Here is a 20,658-nt window from a genome sequence, read left to right as displayed (position 1 = left end):
GCAATTTGATGCTGATTTTTATTTCACCTACTTCCATAATACTAGATAAATGGCAGAGAAGTATGACAGTCTTTACTGAAAAATGGAGTATTAATTCTGAAAAACACAATTTTTGGACACAAAGTTATTAAGATTTCTTATGTCTCTAAAGTAAGATTAAAGGAGATATCCTGTTTCTGGTATAGAGAAGGTGATTTGCCAGGTATATTTATATAGGCTACCACAGAAGGAAAACTGGTTCTAGGAGGTCTCTTATCTTTGGGTAATATCACAATGGTATCACCTGGAACGAAGGAAGGGCAAAAGTCCACCCAATGCCTTAAGCGAGTGAACAGGAAGCAAGTTTCAAATACTTGGTTATCTAACAAGTCTCTGTCAGAGAACCAAGGATTGGATAGCAGTTAAAGATGTTCGATGTTATTATTAACAACTGACCTCCATGGAGTCATCATGGGAGGTATACACTATCAAGCACAGAGCTCATCTAACTTTAACTGATTAAATTGTGCCTTAAAGTGATTCAATGTGTCTACATTCACAACACACTCAGGCAATGCATTCCACTCACCACTCTCCATGTAAAGAACCTGCTCCTCACTTTGCTAACACCCTCCTTATATAGTTTCGAGGGATGGCCTCTTGTTCTATCCTCCCCCCACTTCTCCCATTGTATGAAAAATCTCTTCCAAGTCAACCTGATAAAACCCTTGACTAGCTTATATGTCTCAATCATATTCCTCCTCCTATTCATGAGGCTTTGCACTTTAGATTCTCTCAATCTGTCCTCATACTCTACATTCCGAAGACCACTGATTACCTATGTGAATCATCTCTGGACCTTTCTAATATATTCTCGTTGCCATGAAAACCCGGTGACCAAATCTGTGCACAATAATCCATATGAGGCCTGATCAAGACATTAATACAATTGCATCATTGTATTTATTTCTGCACGTGAAGGTCCTCTGCATCATTGCCATTATCGGGTGTGATGTCTTCACAACTTGTGCAATGTGGCTTCAATTTCAGATCCTCGTAAGCCACCACTCCCAGATCTCTCATCTCCTCTCCTTTCATTAACATTTCCCAACCAAGTGTATACTTTGCATCCCATCATTGCTTACCAAATTTTAAAATGTCACACCTTGCAACATAGAACTGACAGTTCCACTTACCTGCCTAATCATGAAATATTTTCTTCAAGTCCTCCTGTAAGGCCATAACATCTGAGTGACTCTCCCCAATTTTGTATCTTCTGCAGACAATATCATTAATCTCAATATCATTAATATACAAATTGAACAAAAATAAACTGTTACTTGAGGCACACCACTAGTGATCTTCCTCTTTCGGGATACTGCACCCGCATACAGTGCTGTAACCAGACAGGTGCAATGGGTGCACAAGAACAGAGCCCAGGAAGAAGTGGGCCAGAAATGGGAAATCACAAAAAACAATCAGTATTATATTTTCATATTCAAATTTTAAATTTTGCTACTGTGGGGGCTGAGCCCATAAAAATTAACTGATCTATTTCTATCGTATTTGTAATTTTTTTATTTTCTTTCCAAAAAAAGAGGGGGCCAAAAAATAAATCTTGCACAGGGCCCATGAAAAGCTAGTTATGGCACCACCCACATATACAGCTTTCTGATACTTATCTGAGAGCCACTGATCCAACTCAGAAGTCTGTTACCCAATCCCATCCATTTCAATTTATTTAACACTTGTTATGTGGCAGTCCATCAAAAGCCAATATATGCACCTTCATGGTCAAAGACATTTGTCACCTTGTTATAATACATAAGTTAGAAAAACATGATCCCTCTTTAACAGACACAGAGAACTTTAACCACATAGAATATCAACCCATTTCTGTATCCTACTTCTCAAAAATCTCTCTAGCACCACCACGTATACAGATTGGCCTATAATTTGTAGCCACAGTCTTTTATGCAGTGGAACAATTTTACCTTCTTCCCACTCCCTTGAAATTAGTGTTGTTGTAAGACTTGCAATTCCCTGGAACATTCCTTTAAGATGTAGTGATATGTTATCACATCCTATCGCTTTATTGACTACTAAATACCTACTACCTCTCCTATGTCCTCTACAGTTAAGTTTTTCGTGATTCCACCTTAATGAAGATGGAACATCTCTATAAATCGATCACTGAATACCTCGATAATATCTTCTGCAGCAGGTACCATTTTATCATTTTCATCAATTAACATCATCTTTCCATAATCATTCTTCCTTCTACTTGCCATATATATCTAAAAAAAACTCTCTAGGGTTTTTCTTTGCCTGATTTTCTAATTTCTGCTCATACTGCACTTGTTGTTGTCCTTACGGAGTCTCTCTCCGGGCTTGTTCTTTATACTCTTCATGTATCTGATTATCACCATTACTCATTTTGTACTGTCTCCAAAGTGTCTTCTTCAAGATTTCATGCTAAAGCCCCTCATTCATCTATTGTATATTATCTTATTCAACCTTTTGAATTTGACTTTCAGAATACATTCACACACACTGATGCTGTTATGTATTTCGTTGTCAGTTTCCAACCAGCATTTATTTCCTTACTGCTCAACTCCTCATTCCATGCTATAACTCCAAGCTGTTTCCTAAACTTGTCATAATCACCAGCCTTGTACTTTGACATATATATATATATATATATATCCTTTCCTCACAGAAGTCTGCATATGGCTAGCCACAACCCAGGTGATCACTTCATGATCACTCTCACCAACTGGAGAAAAGTGCAAAATCCCACTCATAATTACATCCTTTGATGAAATGATCAGATTCAAAACTCTTGATCCTCACATCTTCCTTTCACATGCTGCCTGAGATAGTCATCTCTCAAGAAATCAAGAAATTCATTTTCCTTATTCCCAAATGCTTCGTTCCAATTTATACCACCATAATTAAAATTGTCCATAATAATCACTCTTCCTTTGTTCACTAACCTAAGTTGTTTACACATTTCTTCATCATCACGCCACTCCCTGGCCAATAGCAACATTCGACAAAATGTCTCCCTGTCAACCACTACCTCAAACCACACTGCTTCATAACCATTGCCAGTATTTCATTGTTTCATGTCTACCTTAATGTGGACAATCCTCCTGCTATCATCATCAGCAGCGCCCCCCCCTCCCTCTGCAAAGAACAATGTTCTCTTCCAATTCTATTCCCATTAGGATATCATTTTCATTCAACCATGTTTCTCTTATTCCAATGATTTTGGAGTGAATAAATTCAATCAATGAAACCATTTCATCTCCCTTATTTCTGATATGTCTGGTATTTGTAAATAAACACACAGTTCACTTTCAGGTCTATAACCAAGCCACTCGTTGGTTGCGATTTTCCCACCACACCTGCCCAATCACCTTTATCACTGCTTACCACATATATCCACTCAGTCTCAACTTCCCCACCCACATCCCAATATATTCCATTTCTATGCTGATCATCCCTATACATACATACATTCACTACTACTTCAAACATCCACTCTCCCTATACCATGTCACCATGTCCACCCAGCCCCCCCCCCATTTTCCTTTTGCATTCCCATTCGCTCTTCACCTCTTGCACTACTAATGTTTCCATTACCAAACTTCCATCTCTTCAATACCAGTCTTCTGATCTTTCACTTCAACTCTTACTTCTGATCTCTTGCTTGCATCACACACACACACTGCAATTCCATCTAGCAACAGTTTCTCCAGTGCACTCACTCCAAAGCCATTCAAATGCAATCCATCACATTTATAAAATTTCATTCTTTCCTCAATTACATGTCATACATCCACAAACTGTACTTCCTTCTCCTCACATATCTCCACTAGAATACCATACATGATCCTGGCTCCTGCTTAAACTCATCATTTCCACACCTCAGCAACACACTGAACAATCTTTCCAACTATACTGTTATCTTTCACTCTCCTCAATAACCTCCTGATATTTGTCCTTACAATCTTCTTATGTCCATTTAAATCATTATTAATCATAGCGGTCCCACAACCGCTACTAATTCTCTTGCTAGTTTCCACATGTCCAACGCACAAATTATCTTGTTCATTCTCCCTCCTGGATAGCAGACTATATGGACTCTCTCTCTCTCATTAACCAATCCTCTAACAACAGGATCTCCATACACTGCTATTCTTGAATCACTTACCACCTCTTTTATCGCTATTTTTTTTTCATTATCTTCTTTTGCACACTTTAATTTGTTTACACTAAATGTCTAATGTCACTCTACATATTCCTCGTTTCATTTTTCATTTTGAATAACTGTTTCAGCAAATCTTGCATTCCAACAATTTCACTCTCTGTCACTACCGTAGTCTCACTACCACTCGTTCTGCTACACCTTACTTCAGATTCCTCATTTATACTTTCTTCATTCCCTTATCACTTACTTTTGCTTCTACATTCTTGTGCTCTTTCGCTCCCTGAATGAAAACATTAATTAGACCAATGAAAAGAGTAGTTGTCATCCCAATCAATGACCTTCCACTGTAGTCCAAAAAACAGTGAGAATATGTTATAAACAGGAGAGTTGCTTAAGACAGAGTATAGAAGGAATGGTGAGGACTAGCTATTATTCTGGTGGGTGGATGAACAATTTTTTTAAATCATTACTAATAGCTGGAGAAAGGAAACTGGTTTAAGTTGTGAAACTGAAGTCCACAAGAGAAATGAGCTCACAGTTTCATTATTTCTTTGAAATAATGAAAGAGATGAGTGATAATGACAGCAAAATGAATGTGCAATACAGTATAGCTTGGAAATATTTTGAGCCTGCAGATCACAGAGAGGAAGATTTGAGGTTTTTACCATTTTTTTTACCATTTTCTTTTATGGAATGCCAGATATGAAACTTACAAGGGTGGTCTGAAAAGTACTCGGCCGCGACCTTAGATGGCAACACTATGGGCAAGATTTTTTTTTTCTAAGTTGGAACATCTGTCATAAGCATCCATGTGAAATTGCAAGTCATTCTATCAAGTAGTTTGTTTCATACAACTGTCTGAAGCAAAAGTGCAGTCTGTATCCATTGAATGTGCAATATTCAAGTTATAAAATTTCTTTATAAAAGTTTAACAGTAAAAGAAATTCATTTGAAGTTCATAAAAGTTTATGAGTCCGCGCAGTTAGCCTAGTGGCTATGCACTTCGCAACTATATGCCTGGGGGAAGGAGCGTCCTCTGTTCGATTCCCGTCGGAGACGCGAGGAGATCTAGGATCGTCCTCAGCCATAGCCAAGTTAGCCAGTCTTGGGCGTGGACAGCAGGGTTTTTTCCCCTAATTTATCTGAGGTTTTTCATCCTGCAAGCAGGCAAACCGGCCCTGTGAACACACATGGATACGGTCAGAAATATATCGCCCTAGGGGATGCAGCAGAGGAGTGGTGAACCGGCTGCATTAATACGCCAGTAAACCCCTCATTAGGAGGGGACTCAACCCATCCTGGACGGATGAGGATAGGAGGAGGAAAAGTTTATGGGCACTCTTCTCCTTCGTTTTCAACAATTAAGAATGGGCTGCCAAGTTCAAATATGGCCGTACCAGCCTTGAATATGATCCACGTGAAGGACGTCCAAAAATTGTAATACCACCAAAAATCATTGATCAAATGCACGATATGGTGTTGGATGACCGGCGAGTCAAACTATAGGCATTTCAAAAGAACATATAGGATATAAATATTTTGCATGAAGAATTGCAAATGAAAAAGCTTTGCGCAAGATGGGTGCTGCACTTGCTCACAGCAGATGAAAAATGCACTCGCATGAAAATCTCTGAACAGTGCTGGGAGCATTTTAACAAGAATAAAACTGATTTTGTGTGCATCAATTTATTATTATGGATGAGACTTGGATTCACCATTACACACTAGAATCCAAACAGCCATCAAAACAGTGGACAGAAGCCGGTTGTTCAGCGCCAAAGAAGACAAAGTCAGCAGGAAAGGTCATGGTATTGGTGTTTTGGAATGCTAAAGCCATGATCTTTATTAATTATCTTGAAAAGGGTAAAACAATATCCAGAGAATATTATTCTGATCTTTTAACCAGGCTAGGCGAAAAAATTCATGAGAAAAGACCCAGTTTGCAGAAGAAAAAAATCATTCAAATTAAGAGGATATTAAATCCCACATTGTTTTAAAACCGAATAAGAAACTCAAAGATTGGATTCAGAGAGTTTCATGCCGAATATAGTAAAGTTTAGCGATCCAGAACTTTCCCCACCTTTGGAACGAGTTGCCTGAGATTGTACTACGTACTACTTGCATTAGCTCACGCTAGTAACCGCCGATACTTTTATAGTTTACTATATTCGGCATGAAACTCTCTGATTCCAATCTTTGAGTTTCTTATTCAGTTTTAAAACAATGTGGGATTTAATATCCCCTTAATTTGAATAATGTTTATATCGCCGAAATGAAACCTATTGGCTCTTTATATTTAAGTAACTTAATGGTTGCACCTGTTTGACAACTTGCATAGCAGAGTATATAAGTTCTTTTCGCTATACCCTTTGGTATCTATTTGGTCTAGCTACTCACTGATGAAGCCTCAAAAAAGGCTGAAACCGGTCTGGGTAGTGACCTCCCACCATAATGTAATAACAGCATACATTTCCTAGGAAATGTGTTTTTACATTATGGAAAATACCAAGATTAGCAATCGGAACTTTCCCCACCTTTGCAACGAGTTGCCTGAGATTGTACTACGTACTAGGACTACTTGCATTAGCTCACGCTAGTAACCGCCGATACTTTTATAGTTTACTATATTAGGCATGAAACTCTCTGATTCCAATCTCTGAGTTTCTTATTCGGTTTTAAAACAATGTGGGATTTAATATCCCCCTTAATCTGAATAATGTTTATATCGCCGAAATGAAGCCTATTGGCTCTTTATATTTAAGAAAAAAATCATCTTTTTTTCAGGACAATGCACCTGCCAACAAAGGTGTTTTGGCAATGGAAAAATTAGGGGATCTGCGCTATGAATTGTTGGAACATCCACCCTAATCCCCAGATTTGGCTCCCTCTGACTTCTATTTCTTCCCAAAACTAAAACTCTTCCACGCTGGTCAGCGTTTTTCTTCGAATCAAGAGGGGGATTGCAGCTGCAGAGGGATATTTCGCAGATCTTACTGAGAACCACTACAGGGACTCGATAATGGTGCTGGAGCATCGCTGGAATAAATGTATTAGTCTTAAGGGAGATTATGTTGAAAAATAAAAATAATTTTTAAATTATAAGTTCGTTTTTTCATTGTTAGGCTGAGAACTTTACAGACCATCTTCGTGCATATACCACTATTTTGATGAAAGGAATCATATGTATAGTTTGAATAGCACCTATGTACATTAGTACAGTGGCAGGCAAATGTTTTTTTTTTATTATTTTTATTTATTTTACAGAATGATATGGAAATCCTGCTCTAGAATCAAAATGTAAAATTTAAATACATGAAAGTAGTGATACATATCAGCTATATTTAAAACCATAAATATATATACATTTCACCAGATTGGTGGGTCGAGTGGTTAGTGTATCCACTCTTCAGCGAATAGGTTCAAATCCCACCATGGGCATGGACGTTTGTCATTGTCCTACTAACTCTGTGTGGAAAGGGCATCTATGACCCTACCACCTCTTCTAGTAGAAGGCTTCACTCCCAAAACCAGGTTGGGTACGAGAGTGATCACATGGTGTCTACGTATGTCAAATGCAATTTTTTTTAAAATATATATTTTATTGTTTTTGTCTATTTGTTTGTTTCTCAAACCCATGAAAGGTTAATGGCATATATACAATGAAATAAATTTAGAAGAAAGACAAGAACAAAATGGATATGGGATGTTGTTAATGATAGTAGAAGAATTGTTACCAAAAAAGCTTGAGATCTGTTGAGAGGGCAGTGCATTTGAATCTATTTGGTAAGATAGAAGTAAAGAGGGCAGTTGTGGGATGAGCCTACAAGAGTATCTATGGATGCAAGAGTAGATTTAAATTATATGTATCAACAGATCAGATCTGAGTAAGAGCAAAATAATCATTATAAGAGACTAATTATGTACAGACTGGAAAGAGAAAAGGATGGGTGGAGGAGGAGTAAATGTACACAGCCAACTGAGAGATAATCACTTGAGACAAAATGCGCTGCAGGGAACTTATGGATCAAGATTGTTAGATTTGGTGATGACAGACGTTTTCCATTTCCATGATCATTTTGCTGCAACTGGAAAGAAAAATCATTCTTCATTGTCGTGATAGGTGTTTGCTCACATTGAATCTTTGGTCAAGAATGGATACATGTGGAATTACAGAACTGGAGATTATGTCAACTTAGAGAATAACTTGGAGTTATTGTCTAAGTTAGCATAAGTTAGTCCTTGTAGTATGCCATGCTACAAGGAAAGGATGTTAGTGATGCATTCCTAGGACTGAGAGAAGTAAAAAATGTTCGAGTTAAATGGGTAAGTAGCATCATTAGGCATGAGCTAAAAAAAAAAATATTGTGGGGAAAATATAAGGTGAAGTGTAATCACCATGCTCAGGAACAGTGCAAAGCACAAGCAAGAGAGGTGAGCAGCATTGTATGGAAGGTAAAATCATGTTATGAGAGAAAATTAGCTGGGCATGCCAAAGGGAAATCACAGAGTTCTTGTGTTATGTAATGAGTAAAAGGAAAAATGGTTATGGAAAGATATCTTTAACGAATTCAAGTAAAAAGGTAACAGAACCTGAAGAAACAGTTGCATCACTGAGTGATTATTTTGTGAAAGTTTATCATCAGGGTGAAGATAAAGTAGTGGCTGATGAGACAGACACTGACATGCTATTTGAGGTAGATGAACTGAAGCTGCTGGGGATATTGCAAAATCTACATGTAAATCTTATTATGGGTTTAGATGGGATTTTGGCAAGTGAGTGTTGTATGAATGTGCAAGGGAATTGCCATTACCTATGACCAGGTTATTTCACTCCAGCAGAGATTATAAAGAAGATATGATATGATAGGCCCAATACACAAAGGTAGATCGAAAGCAGACGTTAAAAATTACAGACCTGTTACTATTTCAGGAGTGGTGGTTAAAGGTTTTGAAAAAGTTAGTGAAACCCAGAATTCAAAAATGGGCAGATAATAATTTGATACTTTGTAGATGATAATATGACTTTGTCAGGGATAAGTCTTGCCTTAGCAGTTTACTTTGTTTCTATAGTGAGGTGATGCTAAAGTTGAGTTGGATAAAGGCAATGCCTATAACTGCTGCTGTGAGGACATCGTATTGGAGGCTTAATGGATTGTATACAGCACTCAGAAAGGATTAAAACAGACACTTTACATTCCAGGCCACCTACAACCACCCTTAGAGGTGCTCCACCTAGATAGGACTTTAGTGTCACCCATGTGGTTGGGCTTAGTATTGTGTGTTATTTGTTTTTGATGTTACATTATTTTTTTTTTTTGTAATCCCTACAGATGTCTCATTTACTGAGATGAAATATATAGGAAGTATTAAATTCTGTTTTAATCCTTTCTGAGTGCTGTATACAATCCATTAAGCCTATAACTGTTATAGTTGTTTCTTTCAGGGTTACACAATAATCAGCAATCATTATGGTGACATACTACCATGTTCCAAGAACATAGTTCAATTAAAATTAAATTTGTTTAATGTTTCGACCTTTATTATTATTATTCGTGACACCTCCAAGGAGTCTAAAGACTCATCGTGGGAAGGCACCTACTTCACAACACTCCGTCTCCACTACTACACCGAACCTCTACTACGAATCGCCTACATCAACGCCATCTACTGTCCATAACCACCACAGCTAGTATTTTTGTCTGTAAATTGCATGTGTTCTTTTATATCAAGGTCATTATTAAGAAAACGTGTGTATATACACTGACTCACAAGCCATACTGGTACATATTGCAATGCGCTGAGAATAACTGATCTGTCAACTGTTGACCATAGTGTGATCTCTAGTAGTAAAAATAAAGCATAATTATCTTAGTAAAACTTATCTTAAAAAAAGTAAAAGAAGAAAGCATATAGAAAGTTCCTGGTGAATAAATCGGCTTGTGCTCTGAGAGAATACAGAGAGAGACAAATGTAAGAAAGCTAAACACTGTGTAAAACTAGCTAAAGAAAGGGCATGGGAAGACTTTGTTAAGAACATAAAAAAAAAAAAAAATATCAGGAAGGTGGCAAAATATTCTGTAGGCTGTTGAAAAAGCTTAGAATGGAGGAAAGAGTGCTGTAAAAGGAATTAGAGATGATAAAGGTGACATGAAAATTGGAGAAAAAGATATCCTTGATGTATGGAGTAATTACTTTGAAAAACTGCTAAATGAAACAATCAGTGATAGGACATTAGTAAAAAAACACTGACCAGGCATGCAATCAGGAATATACATCAATACTTGAAGTAGAAAAAGCCATCAAAAGCCTGAAATCTGGGAAGGAAGCTGGAGTAGATGATATTCGATCAGAAATGATGAAATATGAAGGTATAAAAGTCTTGCAGTGGCTGCAATGCATAGTTGAGAAGGCCTGGACAGAGGGATGAATTCCAGACGAGATGGAATGGTTATTACTAACACAATGTTCCAACAAAAAAATGTGCATACATTTGCATGGAGAGAAGAGGCAAGTAATGAAAAAAAGTCTCATTGACTATGTTACTATTGATAATGATGTTTTCACTATAAACTATTTACTGGTGTAGAACACCAGTGTACAGAGGATTTGAAAGTGATCACCATTTAGTCTTGAGCAAGATAAAATTGATTTCATATTGAAAAGAAGAACACAGAAAAGTTTTAAAATGAATAAAATTTGAGCAGCTCTCAGATGTGAACTGTAGACTGAAATACACAAACATTATTCAAGACAAAATGAGAGTTTGAGAATAGGAACCAAACCTTGGAGATTCAGTGGCAAGCCTTGAAGTAAAGATTGATTCAGCCACAGAGGCATACACAGGAAGTTAAAGAGGCAGTGAAAAAAAAAGAAGAAAGTATATGTAGAAAAACCTGCAAAAGGCATATGAAAAGGTGCCAAGAGAAAAGCTATTCAAAACACTACAGTTATATGGTGTCAATGGGGCATTATATCAAACAATACTTAGCCTTTTTTTTTTTTTTTTTGAGTTATAAGTCAGAATTGAGGAAAGTACAGGAAGATGATTTAATGTTAAATCTGGTCAGACAAGGATGTATATTATTCCCTCTGTTATTCATTATCCATATGGATCACATTATGAAGGAAAGTCCTGAAATCAAAATTGGAGATGTTAATCTCAGCTCTTTGCTTTTATGCAGATGCTATACTTTTAATAAATCTGCTACAAGTCTGCAAGATTCCACGCCTAAATTGAATAACTGTTGTAATAGATATGGTATGAAGATCAGCAGTAACAATACAAAGACAATGAAAATGTAATTGTGAATGGAGAATTTATAGAACAAATGTTGAAAGTTTATTTTTCACTTGGTTAGACTATAATAAATTTAGTTTAATCCTTTATCCAAGTGAGAGCAAACAAAGTTTGTGCCTAAAAATATCTTCAGGACTGAATATGGTATTGTACTATCTTACCTGAGTAAGTAGTACAACACCAGGCAACTCGTAGCAAAGGTGGAGCAAGCTACCAACACTCCTATCCCAGTATCTCCCATAATGCAAAACATCTCCTTGCAGATATGTATAATGTTATGCATTAAGGGATTGGCCACTACCCAGATTAGTTTGACCTTTATTGAGTTGTCTTCAGTGGGAGCTAGGCCCAGAGTTGGAGATACCAGGTAGAAGCAATAGCAAGGTCATCTTTACCTATAGGAGTTGCCAAAAGGTTTGCCACCTTATAGAACAAGTAAAACATTTCAGCTTCTTGGGCACGATTTTTAACGAAGATGGTAAATTAAATATAAAAATAGACAATAGAATTAGAAAAGCTAGTATGGTAGAAAGTGAGCTACCACTTCCTACCTTAAAAAATGGTAGGAAATGGTAAGAAAAAATTTATGTGGAATAAGAAAGAAATTAGTCAAAACACTAATTTCTAAATTCAAACAAATTTTAGCTTTTGGATCTAAGAGCAAGGTTAGAAATAAAACACTTAACCAAAGACTAGACAGACCATGATATGAGAGTTCTGAGAAGGATTAGGAATGTGAACAGATGGCATGAATGGCAATATCATATTAAAAATGAAGATATTAGGAAAGAACTTGACATTGTTAGCATCCAGGAATGTGTCAGCAGAGCTAATCTCAGGTAGTATAGTCACAAACAGAATAGGTGAGAAAAGATTAGCAAAACAAGTGTTCTCTGCCAGGTTGGCAGGAAAAAAACCCAGAGGAAGCCCAACATATAGGTGGAGTGATACAGTAAAAAGTGCCTTAGAAGACAGAAATATAAGATCTGATAATGGTGGATTGTGAAGTAGTGGAGACAAAGTGTCTCCACTACTTCACCTCGATGAGTCCTTGGACTCCGTGGAGGTGACAAATAATAATAATGTTGGAGTCTTGACAGATAACATATTGATTTGGAAGAAAATTGTTGATAAGAGATTAGTTATGATGCAGATTCTTCATGTAGTGCTGTCACAATATCCTGTGCATCCGGTGAAGGTACATGTCAGGAATTCGATGATGATGATCTTAGTAAAACTAAATCAGGAATTATTTGCTTCTTATAGTTCTGTTACTTTAAATGTCTATTTACTGCTTGAGAGTTGCCATGTTAGAGTAATCCTGTCAAGTACCTTTCTGACGAAGATACTTGACAGGATTTATGAACAAGTACCTTCGTTCATAAAGTCAGAAAGTAGGTCTTTCTGACTTTATGAACCAGACTTCAATCTGACAGGAAAGGCACCCTGTCCTTACATTGGACTAAAACATGGTACAAATAAATTCAAGAAAGCCTATGAAATGTTTATCGACCAACAAGATCTTAACAGAAATGATTGCCTGAAGGTCTCAAAAATTTGGATGGCTCACCTACAACTCATGACATCTAGGGAAAAAAAAATAACCCACATAGCGAATACCAGAAGAGTAAGAGGTCTATAAGAAACAAATAACTCTTGATGTAGTTTTTACAAAGATAATTATGCTTTTTTTTTTCCATCAGAGGTCAGGCTATGGTCACTGGTTGACCAAGTAGTTATTCTGAGGCCACTGTAGTACGTACCAATATAGCTTGCAATGCAGTGTATGTGTGTGAGGATACAAAGTCAAGTGACCTCGATGGTAGTAGATCTACTATGGAATGAAACTTATGAGGCCAGGTTGAAGATTTATCATCATCATCATGCATATCAAGGATTTAGGCCTAGCATGGCCTGTTCCGGCCTTAGACGTCATCAGTGAATCGTTTAAGAGGACGTCCTGGTTTTCTTTTTCCTAATGGCTTGTACTTTAAGGCTTGTTTTGGTAATCTTTCTGTTTTCATTCTCTGAACGTGTTCCATCCATTTATGTTTATATTTTTTAATTTTTTCTATTACTGATTCTTGGTTTAATTCTTTCATAATTTCTTCATTTCTTTTGTGATCAAATAGGATATACTTTGCAGTTTTTCTCATAAACTTCATTTCTGCTGTTGTTAATCTTTATTTGTCTTTTTGTTTTATTGTCCAGATTTCGCTTTCATACATTAAGACTGGTAGGGCTAATGTATTGTATACTTTTAGTCTGAACTAGGTTTGGTTTAAATATAGAGTTAATTACACCTGTTATTTTTAAATATATTGTAATTTTTACATTTATATATCTTTTTCATATGTGATCATACATCCTAGGTAATTAAATGAATTCACCAGTGCTAAGATCTTGTTATCTATTACTATTTTAGTTCTTGCTGGATCTTGTCCTTTAAAGGCCATAGTTTTTGATTTTTCTGTTGATATTATCATACCATAATCTTTGGATATCTCATTTAGATCTAAAATAGCTTTCTGTAGTTTACCTTCAGAATTTGTAATTATTATTTGGTCGTCGGCAAAGAGGACAGTGTTTAAGTTTACTGTAGAAGAAAGTTTAATTACTTGATGTAAATTTTAATTCCATTTAAGTAGATATTAAAAAGAGTTCCTTAAAGGGGCCATCCCTGTCGGATCCATTGGTTTATCTCTCTCTCGTATATGACAGCTCTAGATTTAATCTGATTTGTATTTGATTATTTTCATATATATACTGATAGCTTTTAGGATATTATTTGGTATTTGTCTTTCTTTTAATATGTTAAATAATATGTTTATTTTAACTTTGCCAAATGCTTTTTCAAAGTCAATAAATGCAATATGTGTTTCTAAATGGTATTCTCTTCTTTTATCTATTATTAATTTTAGACAAAAGGCCGAGTCTATACATGATTGTCCTTTTCTAAATCCATTCTGTACTTCTAAAATTAAGTTTTCGGATTTCATTAGTTTGCTATTTAAGATTCTGCTATATATTTTGTAACAGGAATTTAGTATACTGATACCTCTATAGTTTTTAGGGTCATCTCTATTACCTTTCTTAAAGATAGGAATCACAATTGCTTTTTTCCATTCTATTGGGGGGGGGATACCAGTTGAGTAAATTTTATTTAAAAATAATACGAGTCTTTCTTTGAATCTTGTTCCTGCGTATTTATATAGTTCTGAACCTAGCTTATCTTCTCCAGGTGATTTTCTGTTTCTTGTTTCTTTCAGGCTGATTTCTAATTCTTCTTCAGTTATTTCCTTTTCATTTTCGTTAACTGTTTGCCAGTTGTCTTTTTTAAAATATTTGTCTGTCCACAGATCTGTGTAGTAATTTAGAAATTCTTCTAATTTCAATTCAGTGTTTAATTTTATGTTTTCTTTGGTATCTGCATTTAGGTGTTTCAAAATCTTATATACATTGGGTCTTATTTTATATAAATCATGTTCTAAATTAGAAACAAATTTGTTCCATGATTCTCTGTCTTTTTCTGACTTCTCTTTTAGCTATGGCTCTTATTCTTTTATATTCTATTTCATCTTCTAATCTTTCACTGCTTAACCATTTGTGAAAGGCTTCATTTTTCTTTTTTGATTATTTCTTTGACTGTATCATCCCAGATCTTCATTTTTTTTTTACTTTTATTAAATTTTTTGGTCTTTCCTAAGCTTTCATTTGCTGCTGCATTTAGTATCGTTTTTATATTAAGCCATTCTATTTCTTCATTTTCCTTCATATTTCTTCATTTTGTTTTATTTTGTCTAGATATTGTTTAATTCTTTGTTCATATAGCCATTGTACATTTGTGTCATTCAATAGTCTAGTTTTATAAACAAATGTTTCAATTTTTCTTTCTGTTCTTGTTACCTGTAGCCATTTAGGTGGTAATCTTAATTTTATTTTAACAATCAAGTGGTCAGTGCTTATTTCATATCCTCTGTAAACTCTAACATCTAGTGAAAATTTTGATGCCTTTTCATTTAATATAAAGTAATCTAATACTGATTTCCATTCTCTTGCTGCCCAAGTATATTTATGTATGTCTTGATGTTTATAGAAGGAATTCATTATTTTTATGTTGTTATAAACTACAAAGTCAATCAATTTTTTACCATTCCTGTTTAGAGTATGTTCTCCATGTATTCCTATATTATTATTAATTTTTGTGTTTCCAATTCTTACATTTAAGTCTGCTGCTAAAATTATGTAATCATTTTTATTTATGTTATTATATATGTTTTGTAGCTGATTATAAAAATCAATATTATCTTGTTCTCTTCCCTCTTCTGGGGCATATAAACTAATTATTGTTAAATGGCTTCTATCTATTTTTATTCTAGCTTCTATTATTCTTTCATTCCATAATTTATAATGTTTTAACTGTTTGAAAAGGGAGTTATGAATCCAAATCATGACTCCTGCTTGTGCTCTTTGGTCTCTGTCCACTCCACTGTATATCACATTAACATTTTCAGTTCTCATGGTTCCTTTTAATTTCTTTTTTGTTTCAGTGATTACTGCTACTTTAAAATTTCTTTCATTTAATAATTGGTCTAATTCTATTTCTTTATATGCTATTCCTCTTACATTCCAGTTTGCTATGTGTATTATATTTTGTCGTTTCCATTTTTGTTTTACCTTTTCCATTCCAGGGTCGTTTCCTATAGATTCAATCCGATTATCTTTTCCTGTCAGCATACCAGTAGAATTATGTTCTCCATGTCAGGGGACTAGCCTGACGATGGAATAGCTCAGTGGTAGGGCGCTTCTGAACTAGCCTTCTTCCGAATTTAAACCCATAGGAGGAATAGGGTATATTGAAGGGGGAAAGAGTAGATTATAGAGGAATTATAGTAAAATATATATATAGAGGGCATAGTTGTAAGGCCAGAAATGAAAAGACCCCATGGCTCTTGAGTACTCTAATAGCATAGGGGTCACAAAATAAGAAGAGTTGGCTGATAAGGCCTTATATTAAAGATTAAAGTAAGTGGATCTTCCTCAAAGTAGCAGAAGGAGGGGATAGATCCAGCTAGGGATCCATTGCAGTGCTGCTTCCCTTACAATCAAGATGATTGTCCATTATGGCCCTGTTGGTCCACGAGTCCTTATTCAGTATATTCGGACCATCCCACCATACACACAGACACACACATGGTGGGCTACCCCTATCCGCCACCCAGGGGATGGGCTCTCTAGGGTTACAGGGTCCCCCGAGAGTTGAAGATTTGTAGGTTACAGAAATCAGTTGACAGGCAGAAAAGTGGCAACATGATTTAGACACAAATTACTGAAGGATTTTTACAGATTAATGCAGAGAAAATTGCCAGACTGGTTGGCCGAGTGATTAGTGTATCCGCTCTCCAGCCATAATGCTGCAGGTTCGAATCCTGCCATGGGCATGGATGTTTGTGATAATCTGTGAAAATGCTAGTGGTGGTGGTGGTGGTGGTCAGCAATAGATGCCATTGTAGATGATGACAGTAGTTGCGGTTCGTTGTTGTTGGTGGATTGAGTGGTGGAGACGGACAGCTGTAGAGTAGGTACCCTCCCTCGATAAGTCTTTGGACTCCCTGGAGGTGTCATTAATAATAATAATAATAATAAATTTTTCAGAACATTTCAGATCTGGTGATGGGAGAACTAGGGGCTATCCTTGGAAATTGAATAGCAGTGTAGTTAGCAAGGGTGTCAGGACTAGATTCTTTGCTTGGAGAGTGGTAAATGCATGGAATAGATTTCCAGAGTAGGCTGTGGGTGCAATGACTGTGAATGAATTCAAAGAAAAGTATGATAAATACTGCACAAATGTTGGTTAGGTTCTTGGCATGATGTTTAGGGACTTCCCTTGATGAGTCTAAGAACTCCATGGAGTAGCACATAATAATAATAATACATGTACTCGTGAAGATGACTAATATAGTGGTTAAAATGTCAAAATTTATTTTAATTAAAGTACTTTCTTAAACACAGTAGTGTCTTCATGATTATTCATGTGGCCCTGTTAGACTTTTGCAAAAGCATTTGACAAGATACCACAAGGGAACCTGTTAAGTAAATTGAATTGAATGGAGGATGGATACTGATTGGTAAGACATAAGTGGGTGGTTGTCAGATGGATTTTTTTTTTTTTTATTAAAATGAGTAGCATATGGTGGGGTGGAGTATCAGCAAGGTGACCAGTGATGTGCCACAGGACTCATCTTGGTCCACTGTTGTTTAATCTGTACATTAATGATACTGGAGTTAATCTGACGAGTGACATCCAGTTGTTTGCCGATGATACTAAGTTGGAAAAAGCAACAGTATGTGAAAGCAATCCTGCAAGACAACTTGAATAATTACCATTCTGCTTATTCTTTATATGATTATTATTGAATAATCTACCATTCTGTTTATATCTTTATATTCTATTGACAGGGCTTCACTATTGGAAATTGTTGAGGCCAGGGATCTGGGAGTAACGGTTGATAGGGAACTGAAGCTGATGGCCATACTACAAAAATTGGCAAAACGGCACATGTCATCACTTGGATGCTTAAAACCATGGTACAAATAATAATAATAAATAAACCCAACATTATCCCTCTTTATAAGGATCCAATACATCCAAATCTAGACTACCTGCTCGCATTAGTCCTCTGGTTTTTTGAAAGTTTATTTTTCACTTGGTTAGAGTATAATAAAATTAGTTTAATCCTTTATCCAAGTGTGAGCAAACAAAGTTTGCACCTGAAAGTATCTTCAGGACTTGGGTAAGGTGGTACAACACCAGGACAACTCGTTGCAAAGGTGGAGCAAGCCACCAACACTCCTATCTCAGTATCTGCTATAATGCAAAACACATCTCCTTGCGGATATGTCTAATGTTATGTATTAAGGAAAGGGCCACTACCCAGACTAGTTTCGACCTTTATTGAGGTCTCTTCAGTGGGAGCCAGGCCCAAGTGGAGATACCAAGCAGAAGCATTAGCAGGTCATCTCTACCTATAGGAGTTGCCAAATGGTGTGCCACCCTTTTTTAATGAATTACTCTGGATTTAGAGAAAGATGTTGAAAGTTTATTTTTCACTTGGTTAGAGTATAATAAAATTAGTTTAATCCTTTATCCAAGTGTGATGTTATGTCTAATGATATGCATTATGTTATGCATAACATTAGACATAACATCTATGTCTAATGTTATGCATTAAGATTCCTTAATGCATAACATTAGACATATCTGCAAGGAGATGTGTTTTGCATTATATGAGATACTGAGATAGGAGTGTTGGTGGCTTGCTCCACCTTTGCAACGAGTTGGCCTGGTGTTGTACCACCTTACCCCAGTCCTGAAGATACTTTCAGGCACAAACTTTGTTTGCTCACACTTGGATAAACTGGTACTCTTGATGCACTTCTAAGCTATTAACAAACATCAAAAGAATGTGGCCATTTAATAATTTAAAAAAAAATGTACTGGCCCACATAATTTTCAAACGAAGTATGCAGGTGAAACATAGCAAAAAGGTTTGAAAAAATCTTCTCGTTCTTACATTAATGCTAAGTTGTTTTGTAAAATAAACGTTTACCACATCCAACCAGAGGAGGGTAACCAAATAAAGAGTTGGGTTGAGAGAATTACAAGATCAAAGAATTAAAATTTATCAAGTACTGACCCACAGAACTTTAAACGAGGGGATAATGAGTAGCTTCTGTAAAATATCATTAATTGCAAAGAATTTTGTGATAAGGATGGTAAGCAACACTTTATTTGAGGTGGGTTTGTGTGTGTGTGTGTGTGGGGGGGGGGGGGGTTATATTTCAGTTTTGAAGCTGTTCATCAATAATAGGGTGTGTGCCTTTATCAGCAAGGCATGTCAGCTGTCAATATAATTAAGACACTATTATATATTTTGTCACAAAAAAAATTTAAAAAAAAGTTGTACACTTACCTATAGTAAATAAACTTTTCCCCCTTTTTAATCAACAGATTCAGATCCTTGCAACATAAAACATCTCTAACAGCAAAACAACACACAACCTAATGCTTGTTTCACTAACGCAGAGCATCATGGTATGTATCATATCAAAATCACCGGTTATCAAAAGGTGGCAGAAAAATTCCTTAAGAAAACGAAGAAAAACGATTGGGTTTCGCCTTAATACATATTTACAATAGAACCCCAATTACGGAATAAACATAGTTATCTTAAATACAACAACAAAAAAATGAATAAATAAATAAATAAATAAAATATTAACAATAAGACCACAACACATTTAAGCCACCTGTGTGTGTGTGTGTGTGTGTGTGTAGAAGATTTTTTTAAATTAAGCAGCAAAAATGTAAATTTCATGAACCAAAAAAAAAATTCTATTTACATTTTATAGAAGATACAAATAAGAATAGATATTGATCCTCGGTAGCACATTAATGTGCTACCGAGGATCAATACTCCAGAAACTATATCGCTACTCTCATCAGCGTCATGCATACTTCCCAACCAATTTCTGATTAGTGGTAACTCTTTAAAGTTAAAATCAAAGTATTTACTCAAACGTATAGCAGCAACAGAAATAGGAATATACATACAGAATATACTTACAACAACAACAGGAATTACATCATTCGGATTCTGAGGAATACCAGTCCCTAGAAGCCACCATACATTAACATATGGAGCATGCTGCAAGAGTAGCTCTAATAAGAGCAAAGCTCAAGCACACAAACTTCACAGACACAACCACAAAGTTTTCTTTTTACTAGAAAAACTCCAACAAGGGTATTCCACCATTTCTACTATAACAACATATAGTGGAAGCATTATAGACGATCATGATGAAGTCCTCCTAATATGCCTTGCAGTAATATAAAATCTTATACTAAGCTAACGCAACATTCATCGATGCCACCGGTATAATCTTCTCTGCTTTGAAAACAATCTCACCACCGATGCAGCATAAGACAACTTCTCATCACGCTACGAAATTAGAAAACTGCCTTCGTTTCTTTATTATTATTGTTCCATGGAGTCAGCATTTGCGCACTTACTACACTTTCGCACTTTTTTGCATTCCAATCACCCACCAATCAGCATGCAAAAAATCAACTCCTAATCCCATCCTACTCACACCATCCTTATTC

General features: G+C 35.9%; 1 protein-coding gene across 1 annotated transcript in view; it reads right to left on the bottom strand.

Moving 5' to 3' along the window:
* The window catches only part of Rala (Ras-like protein A), a 114,676-nt gene extending 95,076 nt beyond the window's left edge, over positions 1-19,600 (bottom strand). Inside the window, exon 1 of the mRNA XM_090394009.1 lies at positions 19,466-19,600. The gene's annotated coding sequence lies outside the window, so the exon portion shown is untranslated. The remainder of the gene's footprint in view (positions 1-19,465) is intronic.
* Between the last annotated feature and the right edge of the window lie 1,058 nt (positions 19,601-20,658).

The sequence above is a fragment of the Typopeltis vanoorti genome, chromosome 6 (assembly GCF_054136105.1).
Source record: "Typopeltis vanoorti isolate ZY-2024b chromosome 6, IOZ_Tvanoo_1.0, whole genome shotgun sequence".
Taxonomy (NCBI): Eukaryota; Metazoa; Arthropoda; class Arachnida; order Uropygi; family Thelyphonidae; genus Typopeltis; species Typopeltis vanoorti.
The sequence above is the reverse complement of the archived record's forward strand: the minus strand, read 5'-3'. Positions and strand labels throughout refer to the sequence as shown.